Source organism: Lutra lutra, chromosome 9 (genome assembly GCF_902655055.1).
Source record: "Lutra lutra chromosome 9, mLutLut1.2, whole genome shotgun sequence".
NCBI lineage: Eukaryota > Metazoa > Chordata > Mammalia > Carnivora > Mustelidae > Lutra > Lutra lutra.
In genome coordinates, this window is record NC_062286.1 from 12,889,391 (window position 1) to 12,907,139 (window position 17,749).

Below are 17,749 nucleotides of genomic sequence, written 5' to 3' on the forward strand. Positions count from 1 at the left end.
GGCAACAAGAATAACTCTATATCTATTTTTTTTAATTAATTTATAGTTATAAACACTTCCACACAGAAAAGATCAGTCCCAGACAGTTTTTCTCACTGGTGTTTTGATAAACATTTTAAAATATATATATAATGCCAATGCTACACAAAAAAATTTAAAAATAGAAGAGGAGGGAGTGCTTCTTCACTTACTCTAGGAGTATTACCCTGATTGAGGGAGAGAAAGAAAAAAAAGCAAACACAATAGAAAAGAAAAAATCTCAATATTCCTCATGAAATCAAAATCCTTAGCAAAATACTAGCAAGTTGAATCCAGTATATAAAAAAGATATACATTATGACCAAATGAGATTTTTCCCCAGGGATGTAACACTGGCTGAGTATTCAAAAATCAATGTGATTTTCAATTAGTACACTAAAGGAGAAAAAAAAAACATGGCAATTATGATGATTGCAAATAAAAAGCTTTGACAAAATTCCACACTCAGTCATAAGAAAAGCTCTCAGGAAACTAAGAATAGATGGAAATATCCTCATTCTGATGACAGACATCTACACAAAACCTAAACCTGTAATCATTACTAATTACAAACAGAGAATGCCTCTCCTCCTAAGATAAAGAAGAAACAATGGTTTTCTTAAAGGATTCTTTTTATTTGTCTTTTAAATTCAAAGTTGCAGAGATTCTCCAACATGCTAAGAAGGTATTTTTAGTCCCATTTTTCATACAGGAAAACTGATTCATAGACTCTGGGACCCGTGTTCTACCTGAATTTGAAGTCTTTGCCTGGTTCCCCTCCACCTTATCTCTGTTTGCTATTAACCTTGTGTGCTTACTTATCTGTGCCCACCATTAGACTGTGAGACTGAGTTCCAAGACTCTGTTTTATTAATTTTTATATCTCTAGGAAATAGCATAGTGCTTAGCTCTAATCATTATCCACAAAATGACACTTAAAATTTTGGATTAGATGTTGTATCATCCATCCCGTGGCCTAAGTATTATCTCCCTTACCCAGACTGTAAGATCCAAGAAGGTAGGGGTCACATTTTACTCATCTTGGCATTCTGTGTGTCTTGTCCAATGGCTAACACAACAGTAAATATTTCCTAGTAGAATAAATGACAGATACAAGTTCATCCAATTGTCCCGGCCTTCACATAACTGGCAGTGGAATTCCCAAAAGAGCTGTAGAAAGCAATAAGGGTATTAATGAAATAAGATTCTGTGAATAATTTAGTAATTAACATTGCCTACATTTGCATTCATTTGCATAATGCTTCTTAGCTTATGAAATGCTTCCATATCCATTTTCTAACATGAACTTCACAATATTCCTGTGAGGTATGCAAATCAAATGTTATCAGGATTTTGTAGATGAGATGCAATATTTTGCCCAATGACACAGGAGTAGAAAGCAGTGACTCTGGAAATAATACTCAGATTTCCTGTCTTCCCATGTAGAGCTCTTCCCACTGGATCACCCTTTCACCAAGGTAAAGAACTACACATTCATTTTGGAATCCAGCCACTTAGAGCTATGGGCTGGCAGTCAGATCTCAAACTTTTAACTTCAATATCCTCCTCTGTAAAATCATAATAGTGATTCTTAATCTGCCTCCTGCAACATGAATCCTGTTTATTAAAATGTTTATTCTTGATATTAGTGTATATTAATATAGTTTAATATATTAATGGGATAATATACCTAAATTATAATATTCAAATCATACCAATGTTATTAAAAGAGTCATTTGATATTTTTATTAAAAATACAAAGAAGAGGGGAGGAGTCAAGATGGCGGAGAAGTAGCAGGCTGAGACTACTTCAGGTAGCGGGAGATCAGCTAAATAGCTTATCTAAAGATTGCAAACACCTACAAATCCAACAGGAGATTGAGGAGAAGAAGAATAGCAATTCTAGAAACAGAAAATCAACCACTATCTGAAAGGTAGGACTGGCGGAGAAGTGAATCCAAAGCGACTGGAAGATAGACCGCGGGGGGAGGGGCCGGCTCCCGGCGAGCGGCGGAGCAACAGAGCACAAAATCAGGACTTTTAAAAGTCTGTTCCGCTGAGGGACATCGCCCCAGAGGCTTAACTGGGGTGAACTCCGGGCGGGGTCAGCGCGGCCTCAGGTCCCACAGGGTCACAGAAGGATTGGGGGTGTCTGAGTGTCACAGAGCTTACAGGTATTAGAACAGGGAAGCCGGCTACAGAGACAGAGCCGAGGAGTGAGCTCTAAACTCGGGGTTATCTTGAACCGGTCGCAGGCTTGGTCAGCTCGGAGCGCGGCCAGAGGCCAGGGTGACGGGAGTAATTGGGCGCTGTTCTCTGAGGGCGCACTGAGGAGTGGGGCCCCGGGCTCTCGGCTCCTCCGGGCCAGAGATCAGGAGGCCGCCATCTTCATTCCCGTCCTCCGGAACTCTACGGAAAGTGCTCAGGGAACAAAAGCTCCCGAAAGCAAACCAAACAAACCCGAGCAGATTACTCAGCCCACCCCGGGTAAGGGCGGTGCAACTCCGCCTGGGGCAAAGACACTTGAGAATCACTATAACAGGCCCCTAACCCAGAAGATCAACGAGAAACCCAGCCAGAACCAAGTTCACCTACCAAGGAACGCAGTTTCAATACCAAGGAGAGTGGTGGAATTCCAAAGAAGAAAGCAAAGCATGGAACTCATGGCTTTCTCCCCATGATTCTTTAGCCTTGCAGTTAATTTATTTTTTTTTCTTTTTCAATATTTTTTCTCTTATCCTGCTAAATTTTTTTAACTTTTACTATTTTCTTTTTTAACGTTTTTTAAATAGTTTATCTAATATATATATTTTTTCCTTTTTATATTTTTTATCGGCTTTCATTTTTTAATAGTTTTTTTTTTTCTTTTTCTTTCTGAACCCCTTTTTATCCTCTTTCTCCCCCCTCACGATTTGGGATCTCTTCCGATTTGGCTAAAGCATATTTTCCTGGGGTTGTTGCCACCCTTTTAGTATTTTACTTGCTCCTTCATATACTCTTATCTGGACAAAATGACAAGGCAGAAAAATTCACAACAAAAAAAAGAACAAGAAGCAGTACCAAAGGCTAGGGACCTAATCAATACAGACATCGGTAATATGTCAGATATAGAGTTCAGAATGATGATTCTCAAGGTTCTAGCCGGGCTTGAAAAAGGCATGGAAGATATTAAAGCAACCCTCTCGGGAGATATAAAAGCCCTTTCTGGAGAAATAAAAGAACTAAAATCTAACCAAGTTGAAATCAAAAAAGCTATTAATGAGGTGCAATCAAAAATGGAGGCTCTCACGGGGCGCCTGGGTGGCTCAGTGGGTTAAGCCGCTGCCTTCAGCTCAGGTCATGATCTCAGGGTCCTGGGATCGAGTCCCGCATCGGGCTCTCTGCTCAGCAGGGAGCATGCTTCCCTCTCTCTCTCTCTCTGCCTGCCTCTCCATCTACTTGTGATCTCTCTCTGTCAAATAAATAAATAAAATCTTTAAAAAAAAAATGGAGGCTCTCACTGCTAGGATAAATGAGGCAGAAGAAAGAATTAGCGATATAGAAGACCAAATGACAGAGAATAAAGAAGCTGAGCAAAAGAGGGACAAACAGCTACTGGACCACGAGGGGAGAATTCGAGAGATAAGTGACACCATAAGACGAAACAACATTAGAATAATTGGGATTCCAGAAGAAGAGGAAACAGAGAGGGGAGCAGAAGGTATATTGGAGAGAATTATTGGAGAGAATTTCCCCAATATGGCAAAGGGAACAAGCATCAAAATCCAGGAGGTTCAGAGAACCCCCCTCAAAATCAATAAGAATAGGTCCACACCCCGTCACCTAATAGTAAAATTGACAAGTCTTAGTGACAAAGAGAAGATCCTGAAAGCAGCCCGGGAAAAGAAGTCTGTAACGTACAATGGTAAAAATATTAGATTGGCAGCAGACTTATCCACAGAGACCTGGCAGGCCAGAAAGAGCTGGCATGATATATTCAGAGTACTAAACGAGAAAAACATGCAGCCAAGAATACTATATCCAGCTAGGCTATCATTGAAAATAGAAGGAGAGATTAAAAGCTTCCAGGACAAACAAAAACTGAAAGAATTTGCAAATACCAAACCAGCTCTACAGGAAATATTGAAAGGGGTCCTCTAAGCAAAGAGAGACCCTCAAAGTAGTAGATCAGAAAGAAACAGAGACAATATACAATAACAGTCACCTTACAGGCAATACAATGGCACTAAATTCATATCTCTCAATACTTACCCTGAATGTTAATGGGCTAAATGCCCCGATCAAAAGACACAGGGTATCAGAATGGATAAAAAAACAAAACCCATCTATATGTTGCCTACAAGAAACTCATCTTACACCCAAAGACACCTCCAGGTTTAAAGTGAGGGGGTGGAAAAGAATTTACCATGCTAATGGACATCAGAAGAAAGCAGGAGTGGCAATCCTTATATCAGATCAATTAGATTTTAAGCCAAAGACTATAATAAGAGATGAGGAAGGACACTATATCATACTCAAAGGAACTATCCAACAAGAAGATCTAACAATTTTAAATATCTATGCCCCTAACGTGGGAGCAGCCAACTATATAAACCAATTAATAACAAAATCAAAGAAACACATCGACAAGAATACAATAATAGTAGGGGACTTTAACACTCCCCTCACTGAAATGGACAGATCATCCAAGCAAAAGATCAACAAGGAAATAAAGACCTTAAATGACACACTGAACCAGATGGACATCACAGATATATTCAGAACATTTCATCGGAAAGCAACAGAATACACATTCTTCTCTAGTGCACACGGAACATTCTCCAGAATAGATCACATTCTCGGTCCTAAATCAGGTCTCAACCGTTATCAAAAGATTGGAATCATTCCCTGCATATTTTCAGACCACAATGCTCTGAAGCTAGAACTCAATCACAAGAGGAAATTTGGAAAGAACCCAAATACATGGAGGCTAAACAGCATCCTTCTAAAGAATGAATGGGTCAACCAGGAAATTAAAGAAGAATTGAAAAAATTCATGGAAACAAATGATAATGAAAACACAACGGTTCAAAATCTGTGGGACACAACAAAGGCAGTCCTGAGAGGAAAATATATAGCGGTACAAGCCTTTCTCAAGAAACAAGAAAGGTCTCAGGTACACAACCTAACCCTATACCTAAAAGAGCTGAAGAAAGAACAAGAAAAAAAGCCTAAACCCAGCAGGAGAAAGGAAATCATAAAGGTCAGAGCAGAAATCAATGAAATAGAAACCAAAAAAACAATAGAACAAATCAATGAAACTAGGAGCTGGTTCTTTGAAAGAATTAATAAGATTGATAAACCCCTGGCCAGACTTATCAAAAAGAAAAGAGAGAGGACCCAAATAAATAAAATCATGAATGAAAGAGGAGAGATCACAACGAACACCAAAGAAATACAGACAATTATAAGAACATACTATGAGCAACTCTACGCCAACAAATTTGACAATCTGGAAGAAATGGATGCATTCCTAGAGACATATAAACTACCACAACTGAACCAGGAAGAAAGGGAAAGCCTCAACAGACCCATAACCAGTAAAGAGATTGAAACAGTCATCAAAAATCTCCAAACAAACAAAAGCCCGGGGCCAGATGGCTTCCCGGGGGAATTCTACCAAACATTTAAAGAAGAACTAATTCCTATTCTCCCGAAACTGTTCCAAAAATTAGAAATAGAAGGAAAACTTCCAAACTCATTTTATGAGGCCAGCATCACCTTGATCCCAAAACCAGACAAGGATCCCATCAAAAAAGAGAACTACAGACCAATATCCTTGATGAACACAGATGCAAAAATTCTCGCCAAAATACTAGCCAATAGGATTCAACAGTACATTAGAAGGATTATTCACCACGACCAAGTGGGATTTATTCCAGGGCTGCAAGGTTGGTTCAACATCTGCAAATCAATCAATCTGATACAACACATTAATAAAAGAAAGAACAGGAACCATATGATACTCTCCATAGATGCTGAAAAAGCATTTGACAAAGTACAGCATCCCTTCCTGATCAAAACTCTTCAAAGTGTAGGGATAGACGGCACATACCTCAATATTATCAAAGCCATCTATGAAAAACCCACCGCAAATATCATTCTCAATGGAGAAAAACTGAAAGCTTTTCCGCTAAGGTCAGGAACACGGCAGGGATGTCCGTTATCACCACTGCTATTCAACATAGTACTAGAAGTCCTAGCCTCAGCAATCAGACAACAAAAGGAAATTAAAGGCATCCAAATCGGCAAAGAAGAAGTCAAACTATCACTCTTTGCAGATGATATGATACTATATGTGGAAAACCCAAAAGACTCCACTCCAAAACTGCTAGAACTTGTACAGGAATTCAGTAAAGTGTCAGGATATAAAATCAATGCACAGAAATCAGTTACATTTCTCTACACCAACAACAAGACAGAAGAAAGAGAAATTAAGGAGTCCATCCCATTTACAATTGCACCCAAAACTATAAGATACCTAGGAATAAACCTAACCAAAGAGACTAAGAATCTATACACAGAAAACTATAAAGTACTCATGAAAGAAATTGAGGAAGACACAAAGAAATGGAAAAATGTTCCATGCTCCTGGATTGGAAGAATAAATATGGTGAAAATGTCTATGCTACCTAAAGCAATCTACACATTTAATGCAATTCCTATCAAAGTACCCTCCATTTTTTTTCAAAGAAATGGAACAAAGAATCCTAAAATTTATATGGAACCAGAAAAGACCTCGAATAGCCAAAGCAACATTGAAAAAGAAAGCCAAAGTTGGTGGCATCAGAATTCCAGACTTCAAGCTCTATTACAAAGCTGTCATCATCAAGACAGCATGGTACTGGCACAAAAACAGACACATAGATCAATGGAACAGAATAGAGAGCCCAGAAATGGACCCTCAACTCTATGGTCAACTCATCTTCGACAAAGCAGGAAAGAATGTCCAGTGGAAAAACGACAGCCTCTTCAATAAATGGTGTTGGGAAAATTGGACAGCCACATGCAGAAAAATGAAATTGGATCATTTCCTTATACCACACACGAAAATAGACTCAAAATGGATGAAGGATCTCAATGTGAGAAAGGAATCCATCAAAATCCTCGAGGAGAACACAGGCAGCAACCTCTTCGACCTCAGCCGCAGCAACATCTTCCTAGGAACATCACCAAAGGCAAGGGAAGCAAGGGCAAAAATGAACTATTGGGATTTTATCAAGATCAATAGCTTTTGCACAGCAAAGGAAACAGTTAACAAAACTAAAAGACAACTGACAGAATGGGAGAAGATATTTGCAAATGACATATCAGATAAAGGGCTAGTGTCCAAAATCTATAAAGAACTTAGCAAACTCAACACCCAAAGAACAAATAATCCAATCAAGAAATGGGCAGAGGACATGAACAGACATTTCTGCAAAGAAGACATCCAGATGGCCAACAGACACATGAAAAAGTGCTCCATATCACTCGGCATCAGGGAAATACAAATCAAAACCACCATGAGATATCACCTCACACCAGTCAGAATGGCTAAAATTAACAAGTCAGGAAATGACAGATGCTGGCGAGGATGTGGAGAAAGGGGAACCCTCCTACACTGTTGGTGGGAATGCAAGCTGGTGCAACCACTCTGGAAAACAGCATGGAGGTTCCTCAAAATGTTGAAAATAGAACTACCCTATGACCCTGCAATTGCACTGCTGGGTATTTACCCTAAAGATACAAACGTAGTGATCCGAAGGGGCACGTGCACCCGAATGTTTATAGCAGCAATGTCTACAATAGCCAAACTATGGAAAGAACCTAGATGTCCATCAACAGACGAATGGATAAAGAAGATGTGGTATATATACACAATGGAATACTATGCAGCCATCAAAAGAAATGAAATCTTGCCATTTGTGATGACGTGGATGGAACTAGAGGGTATCATGCTTAGCGAAATAAGTCAATTGGAGAAAGACAACTATCATATGATCTCCCTGATATGAGGGAGAGGAGATGCAACATGGGGGGTTAAGCGGGTAGGAGAAGAATAAATGTAACAAGATGGGATTGGGAGGGAGACAAACCATAAGTGACTCTTAATCTCACAAAACAAACTGAGGGTTGATGGGGGGAGGGGGTTTGGGAGAGGGGGGTGGGGTTATGGATATTGGGGAGGGTATGTGCTATGGTGAGTGCTGTGAAGTGTGTAAACCTGGCGATTCGCAGACCTGTACCCCTGGGGATAAAAATATATGTTTATAAAAAATAAAATTAAAAAAAAAAGAAAACATCTTAATTGATAACCCAAATGATTTAATTATTGTACATCAAACACATGCTAAAAATCTGTGTTTTTATGTATATAGCAATACTGACCTGTCTATTTCGGGTCATTTCTCTGTTACATTCGGATTTTATTAGGAAAAAGAATTATGCTTTTCTTAATACAATTTAGGAATAGAACATTTCTGGGCCTTGTACATTTCCTGACTTTCTCTTCAAATTTTATAGCCCTAGTGAGATACATTTAAAAGACTTTGTTATTAAACATTTACGTATTAACCGACAAAAAAAAAATACAAAGAAGATAAAATAATGAGTGAGTACAATGTGAAAGTACTAAAATTCTCGATATAACTGTCAGGAAGAAATACAAAATCTTCCAAAAAGGAATCAGAGAGATTTCACAAGTGATGTTTCCTAAATTCTGCTCCTCATTTCCTTCCTGCGCCTCGGAGTGCAGTGGGGTCAAGCCCTCTGCTATCCCAAAAAAGCCCACATCAATAATTGAGGGAGCCTCTAGGTTAGACCTGGCCAACTCTCTCTGCTGCAGACCAAGATATGAGCTGCATTGCTGATGCTATAATCCAGCTCTTCACTATCACATTAAGAAAGCCTTTGGCAATTATGTAGATTTATGTAAACTATCTCATGAATCTAAAAAGGTAAGCTGTTATAGACAGTGCTTCAGTGAGTTTTCTAACTACCAGCCAAACTTACATTTATTAGCTAGTCTCCAGCATGACGTCCAGATTAACAACTGCTTTAAGATGTTATAGACAGGTGTCAGGATGGTTTCTCCAGCTCAAGTCTAGTTCCAGGCAAAATTTTATTAACCTCCTAGAGTTTTTAGGGTACTCAAATCTAATTTGCAAGAACACATGAAGCCAACAGGCCTGTGAAAATGTCAGAAATACCTTACCGAGGACAAATGCGTATAAGTCAAGGAGTGAGTCTGAATCCACTTGAATTTCCCAATGCCTCCAATACAAACCCTCAACTCCAGCCAACAGCAAGCACTGTTCACTGACTTGCAGCACCCTTTCCACTTCCCTGTCCCTGTGATTATCTCATTCAGACCATACACCTAGAATATCATTCCAGCTCCTCTGTGACCATAAAAATAATGGCTGTCATTTATTACTACCCAATGGATGCATCTATTCCCATATTTAAGTCACTGAAAGAATTTATGTCTCCATTTTACAGATGAAGAACCAGAGGTTCAACAAAGTTAAGCAATGTATTCACAATATACAACCAGAGCTAGAACTAGCATTTAAACTCTGGTCTGTTTAATTCAAATCATTGCTCTTCCCATTATGCTTCTCTCAAAACCAGTTCCAAATCCACCTCCTCTAGAAAGTCTTCTTTAAGTATACAACTCTGAATGACCTCACACCTCCCTACTCATTGGCTACTCAGCACATTTTGTCTGGTGGTGACTCTTGGCCTTTAATGGTCTCTTCTACTCAACCATGAAATTATTGAGGACAGAACATTTTCTTGTTTTTCTAGTACATCTTACCCATCCATCACCCACTATGTTTTTTATCCCATCGAAATAAAAATTTTTGGTGAAGTCAAAGATCCTATTTGATCTTTGCATACTTTCATGGGTCTTCAGGAGTGTTGTATACATAGTAGAAAAATGGATATGGACACGAATTTAAATTAGATTTAGACAAACTGTCCATTTGAAAGATGAAAGGAGGGCACCTGGGTGGCTCAGTGGGTTAAGCTTCTGCCTTTGGCTCAGGTCATGATCTCAAGGTCCTGGGATCGAGTCCCTCATCGGGCTTTCTGCTCGGCAGGGAGCCTGCTTCCTCTTCTCTCTCTTTCTCTCTCTGCCTGCTTGTGATCTCTCTCTGTCAAATAAAAAAATAAAATCTTTAAAAAAAAAAAGAAAGAAAGAAAGAAAGATGAAAGAAACTAGGATGCAAAGAGGCTAAGAGCCCAAATTCTCACATAAATTTTCTGACAGGTCTCTTGACTCACCTATGAATGGATTTTTCCATTATACCTAGGGTGACCATTTAATTTATTACCCAGATTAGGACATTTTTAAGAGCCAAAGGGAAGAGTATTAAAAATTATTTCACGACAATAGGTATAAAACAGGATGTACCATCATCTAAATATTAATGATTTCTCACTATCTTTACCAATGGCAATAACAGTTGCATATGCTTTTATACAGTGCTAACAATGTGCCAGGTACTGTTCAGAGATTATAAAAACTAGTTATAGATAAATGTATAAATACATATATAAATAACAATTTTCTTAATCTCCAACAATGAGTATCATTTTTGCCCCCATTGTACAGATGAGGAAACTGAGGTACTGAGAAGTCACACATCTAATAATGCTGGAACTCATTGGGTGACTCTCCTCTGGACCTCAGTTTTCCATCTTTAAGGATTTTAGATGACTTTTTCTAGAGGTCTCTAAGCATGAGAGACTCCATCGATGGTGGACTGATGGATATGGTTTTACTTCAGGGTTTAGCATTGCCTGGCACCTGATGGGGACCAAAAGAGAGAACTCATCTTGGTCTGAATCCAAAGGACAATTCTCCTTGACTTCTAGGGCTTTGATGACAATGCACCACCTTACTCACAACAGCCTGTGAAATTGGCACAGTTTCTCCAGTTACAGACAGGAAAGGAGAAACTCAGGAAGGTTAAGTGACTTACCCAAAGTCACATGGTCAGTTTATGGAAGAGTCAGGATTGAGACCTGTCTATCTACTTCCAAAGCTGTGATCACTGTTCTACAGCAGTCTGGCACAGAAATGTCACCTTAATTATCAAACAAAACTTGTTTTTCCCGCATCTTCAGTTTCATGGCTCAGTAGTTCTACAGCTCAGAAATAGTGGCATCCAGTAAGGGAGAGAAGCATTGTTGTGGGGGAATTGGGTAAGGTAAGAAGAGAATTTCATTCAACTCAACCACCTTTATGACCTGTCCCCTTCCTACTGCTCACACATACTTAGGAACTAGATATAATTAAAGGTTTATGAAGGTACCACAAAAGTATACTGCTAAATTTCTGAGGCTCCATGGTTGCCAAGGAAACAATCACTTCTCACTTACAAGGAAGCTTCTTTGAGGGACATGACTCAGAGATGCTAGGAATTGGAGTCTTTACAAGGGAACTGTCTCTATGAAGTATATAGGAACATCGCTATACACCTCTCCCACTTGAATTTCCCAAAGTACATCTCCATATCCCAACTACTCTTGCTGCACTAACACTGGGATATAAACCTCCCTACTGTTATTCAGTTTGCTGAGGAACATGGGTCCCAGCCCAGCCTGGTTCTTTTAGAAATCTTCTCCCATCTTAGCATTAGGCACCCAAACCAGCAGAAAAGGGGCACTTTGGGGGATAAGCAGGGCCTTCAGACACAGACCCTGAACCACCTCTCCAAGCCCTCCTTAGACCTTACTCCATTCCTTATCTCCGTTGTTGGCTTCATACCCCAGTTTCCATTTGTGTCCCAACTCCCTTTTTTCTCTGACCTGCAACACCTGCTCCACTCTTGGATGTCTTTGTCTTCCCTCACCCTGGGATGGGGAAAGCTATGGTATTCTGCAAGCCAACTTTTCAAGACACAGTGTCTTCCCAGTCCCTACTTTCCTTCTAGCTCTTAGAAACTTCTCTCCTGTGGTCTAGCCTTCCAGGTAACCCCCGCCCTTTTCCCAGTAGCCAGATGCCTTATACCATGGGCCAGAGTCAGTTTGCTGAAAATACCTTAATAGTCACTATTTCAGATCTCAGTCTGATGATATTCTTCTCTCTCTACCATCTCAGTAAGTGGCCCATAGGCCCTTGCTGGATAGTTCCCTGCCTGGGGTGCTCCCAGTCAACCACTCCTACATAGCTCTGACTCTTAAAGTATCTTTCCATTGGTTCTGGACTGCACAGAGCAAGACCTCCTCTCTGTCCCTTCTAAGGCATACAGGCTATTCCCAATCTCCCTGCCTCAGGTCCTCCCCTCTAGCCATTCCCCACCTGAGCACACACCATTCCTGACAGTCTCTGGACAACACTTCATTTCCTCATTATGACTTTAACTACTTGAAGGGAATGGCCACACAACATTCACAAGACAACACTAGAACTTTGCACTCAATTCCTTCTGAGGTTTTGTTACAGATACCGTCACTGACACTCTTCCTACTGGATCTCAAGTCATGACTTGTGTTTTCAGCTTCCTTATCCCACCTTTTTTTTTTTTTTTTCCCAATCTGAATGATACGTATTATACAAATCTTAAATTTAGTCCTTTCCATGCCTCTATTTCTACTTTCCACAGGGAAACAGTATCTTGCCCTATCCACCACCTCCTTTTGTTCAATGTTCTCTCAGATTCAAAGAATGCTTAGTGAGTACATATAGTATTCTCTACTCCTTCTGGCTTCACTAGGTTTTCCTGGATTAGATACTCCCAATTCTTCCATCAAGCACCCACTGATAAACATTGCCTTGAAAGGAAAAAGAGTACCTTGCCTTCTCAGCTTTAAGAGTATCTACCTAACTCTATGCTTTTAAACCAAACCAACTACCCCAAATCCCATGGACTGCTCGTAGTGGCTAGTAAAAATGAGCCTGGACATTCCAGCCTCATGGGTGACAATTCTCTCTGAAGTTTCCCTTCACTTTTCTCCTTCTCTCTCACCTCTGGATCTATTATTCACCTCCTTGACTCCCAGCATCAAAAATCTGTCCCACACTAGTCATTCCTTAGAACAAAACCCAGGTTTGTTTTTTAGCCTTCTTCTTGCTGTTATTTCTCCAACAAGTGTATGTTTGCTCACCCCATGGTGTCAGCTCACCTGCTCAGAGTCCTGCACAGTTCGAACTGAGCAGACACCGGCACACAGCCTATGCACTGCATTAGGGTTTGGAAAACACTGCTAAATATATCAGATCTGCTTGAGCTTTGACCCCCAAAAAAATTCTGTGGGGGTTACTCGTGATTGCCCAGCAAGGATTCTTTTGGTCATTGTGATTCCTCACCAAGTCTCTAGCCATTATTCCAAGCTGATGTTCTTGTCTGCTTTCCAGACAGATAAGCTGATTTCTAAACCCTAGGACAGAAGCAAAATTCTGATGGTACAGCCAGAATCACTAAACTCCTTCATAGCCAGCCTCGAAGGAGCTTCTGCAGGTGCTACAGCTTGCTCTTCCACACACAGGCCAGAAGGACTGACAGCCACTTGGTGAAACCTCCTGATCAAATGTGAAGTCATCTCCTTCACTCTGCATAGATTAGTTATACCTAATGAACTTTTGGCTAGAAATTTTCATTTTCATTTTTAGAGGTAATAACCACCTGACTACAAAAGCATATAGCATTTTTAAACAAATCTCCAATAATAGTTTATGCATCCCATTGCACAGAAGACTGATGAGACATACACTGTGTTTGAAGGAATTAGCATCTAATCATAAGACCCTATCCCAAAATATACAGCTGAAAACACAGATGGGAGAGAAAGAAGCTATGGAAAGACAAAATGAAAACAGAGCCTTGATGTCTCCAGTTTTATCCTTAGAAAGCACATGTTGTTACAATTTTTAGTCACCAATGGAATGTAGGCTTGTCTAAAAATATATATATATGTTTATATATATATACATATATATATATGTTTATATATATATACATATATATATATAAGCTAGTTAGTTGCATATGTTAACTTAATATATTTATTAACTAGTTGTTAACTAGTTAGTCATATATACTAACTAAATATATGTGGAGGGGGAGGGGTAGAGGGAAAGGAAAAGAGAGAATCCTACGCAGACTCCCCACTGAGTGAAGAGCCTGATGAGGATCTTGATGTCACAACCCTGACGTCATGACCTGAGCCAAAATCAAGAGCTGGAAATTTAACCAACTGAGCCATCTCAGTGCCCCTATATGTATATATTTAGTTAATATATGTGGTTAACTAAAACCTGAGCCATCTCAGGCACTTAGGTCTTTTCTCCAAGACAGTGCAGACTTAAGTGTAGATCCCCTAGCCTGGCATGAAGGCTCAGCACATGGGCTTTGTGTCCTTTGTTCTTCACTTCCCCTTCCAGCCTTTAAGTTGCTACTGTTCTGATCATCTCATCACTGTTCACTGTGACTAAACCATTTCTAATGTCTGGGCCAGACCCAACCACCCTTTATACACAAGGTTTCCCATCTTTGCCCTTTCTAGTTCTTCCCTGTTGTGAATGTCCAACTGCAATCCCTCCTCACTCAGGAAACCCTCCTAAATAAAATCAGCTCCCAAACTTCCCCCTCACCTTCACCCGTAGCATATACAGCCTGTGTCAGCAAATTAGAAGTCAAATTGGTCCTTCTTCAGCACATTCTCTTAGATAATTGTCTCATTTAACTCCTGAACCTCCTAAGTTAAGACTGATCTCACCCACTTTCAAAGCATTAGCCAATCATTACACACCCATTAGGATGGCTACTATCAGGAAAACATAGTAACAAGTGTTGGTGAGAAGAGAAATTGGAACTCTGCTTCAATGTTGGTGAGAATGTAAAATGGTACAGCCACTGTGGGAAACAGTATGTTTGTTCCTCAAAAAATTAAAAATAGAAATACCCTATGAACCAGTAATTTTGTGTATCTACCCAAGAGAAGTGAAAGCAGGATCTCAAAGAGACTGTTGCATACCCATGCTGATAGCAACATTATTCACAATAACTAAAATAGAGAAGCGATCCAAGTATCCACCAATGGATGAATGAATAAGCAAAACGTGGTATATATATGCAGTGGGATGTTATTTAGCCTTAAAAATAAAGGAAATTCTGACACACACTACAATATGGATGAACCTTGAAGACATGATGCTAAGTGAAATAAGCCAGTGACCCCCCCCAAAAAAAGACAAATATTGCATGATTCTACTTAAATGAGGTACTTTGAGTAATCAAATTTATACAGGCAGAAAGAAAGGTAGTTGCCATGGCCCAGGGGAGGGAAGAATGGGAGGTTATTGGTCAATCATGTGGAGCTTCAGTCTTGCAAGATGGGAGGTGTTCTGGAACTAGACGGTGATGGCGTTTGCACAACCTTGTGAATGTGCTTCATGCCCCTGAACTCTACACTTCAAAATGGTTAAGCTTGGAAATTGCACGTTATGTGTACTTTATCACAACAGGAAAAAAATAGAGGAAACGACTCAGGCAGAAGAGGAAAAAAAAACAACAAACTAACATTCTTAATGTCCCCTGTGTTAAGTAGTTTCCATACATTTTCTTTTTTAATCTTGGTAATAGCCTAGCTTTTAACTCCATTGTTCAGATGAGTACATGAAGCTGAGGCTGAGGAAGTCAGGAATTTTCCAGCTAGCAAGCTAGCAGGGAGTGCAGATGTGAAGGTAGGCCTATCTGACCTGGGACCACTGCTCATAGATGACTCTTCAACACTACTTCAACCTTTCACATAAAGCTTCATCCCCTGGGGACAGAGGAATATGCTTTAAATACCAGTTTCTTCTGATTAGCATAGCCAAACCTAAAGTAAGTGCTTCTTCAGTGTTTTTTTTAATTGATTCTCCTCTTGGCTTAGGTAGTGGAAAAAAAAAAAAAAAAAAAAACAGAACTGGTGGATGACTTAGTGTCATTTTTACCTGAGGTTTCTGGACTTGACTCAGGACAAACCTGTGATCAGCCAGTCTGCCCAGATGTGCCATTCTCCACTGCAATCTATGATCTGACAGAAAGAATCTATTTTAAGATTTTCCATGTCAGCTCTGATTCTGAGTAACGCCTAGACTTGTTATCTAGCAATTAAGCAAGAATAGATGAGAAATTGTATTTACATTTTCCACACTGTGGGGCTTTCTATACCTAACCTTGAATATATTGTGCTGAGTTATGATTCATCAGGGACTGATGGTTTTATTTATCAAAACAAAGCTTAACTCTCAGGAGGATGGGTTTCTGGAAAGAGAAAAGAGTGTAGAACGTGAATTATAAAAGTGCCAATGATGAAAATGAAAGATGAATTCCTTCCCTTACCAAAAGTGACACTCTTCAGATCTTCCTTCTCTTGCTTCCCAACCTTTACCAAAATAACCGTAGTACCAATTTCTCCTTCATTTGGCTGGTTATCCATTTGGAAAGCCCTTACCTTCACAGCCACATACCCAAAGTCTAGTTTTTCTACAGGCTTCAGCTCCGTTCCATTCTTCCATGAAGCCTTCTCCAACCAACTCCCTATCTCCCTTTCTTCCTGAGTCCACCTCCTGCCATTTAACCTGTCCAGTGGTCTGCACACAATTTACAGCACTTCTGTTTTCTAATGCTATCGATTTACACTTCTCATTTTCCCTCTAAACTTGGTAAGACTTCAGAAAAAGATATTTCATTCCTCCGAACCAGAGCCCAAGATGTTGTAGGCAGTCAGTTGGTATGTACTCTTGACATATATTACACATATTGCATTTATTATATTTCACTCGTATATATATAGATTTCAAAGTTTAAACATATCCAAATTTTTTGGAATATAGGGCAGAAGAATGTCTACAGCTATTGTCAGTAATGTAGTTTCAAAGAGCTGCCAGCTTTCCTTGGAAAAACTATTTATGAGGAAAATTGTCCTCTAATGTATTTATAACAGTGGACCCAAAAGAAGCTGCAGACAAGCACAGACAAGGGTGAACAGGATGTGGTGGTTCCTGGGAATGTTGGTAGATTCCATTTTTAAGATGCTTGTAATGCAGAACGCCTGAGTGGCTCAGTGGGTTAAGGCCTCTGCCTTCGGATCATGATCCCAGGGTCTTGGGATCAAGCCGTGCATCAGGCTCCCTGCTTGCTGAGGAGCCTGCTTCCTCCTCTCTCTCTCTCCCTGCCTCTCTGCCTAGTTGTGATCTGTCAAGTAAATAAATAAATAAATAATCTAAGACTCTTATAATGCTCAGGGCATGTACTTTGAGGACATGTGGCTCCATAATTAACTCTCCACAGGCTAGGAGATAAGAGCAATATTTAATTTTCAGTGTTTTCTTTCCTTCCCATCTCCTACATAACAGAAAATTAAATTCTGATTCTAGTACAATGCTTCTCAACATAGTTTCACTTTCAAATCATCTGGAGTGATTTGGAAAAAACACAAATTCCTGGGCCCTACCTCCACAGATTTGGATGTGATTGGTCTCGGCATTGGCATCTGTTAAAAGCTCCCAGAGTGACTGTACAGAGCAACCAGAATTGAGAACCACTGGTATAGCATTTATTTATTGATTCTTTGCTCTGAACCTGCCTTAAGTAGGGCTCAGCAAGCCAGAGAATATGGGCCAAATGTAGCCATGTCCATGCTTTACATCTGGACTCTGGCTGCTTTTGCCCATCAGCAGCAGACTTGAGGTGGCAGAGACCCTGAGGCC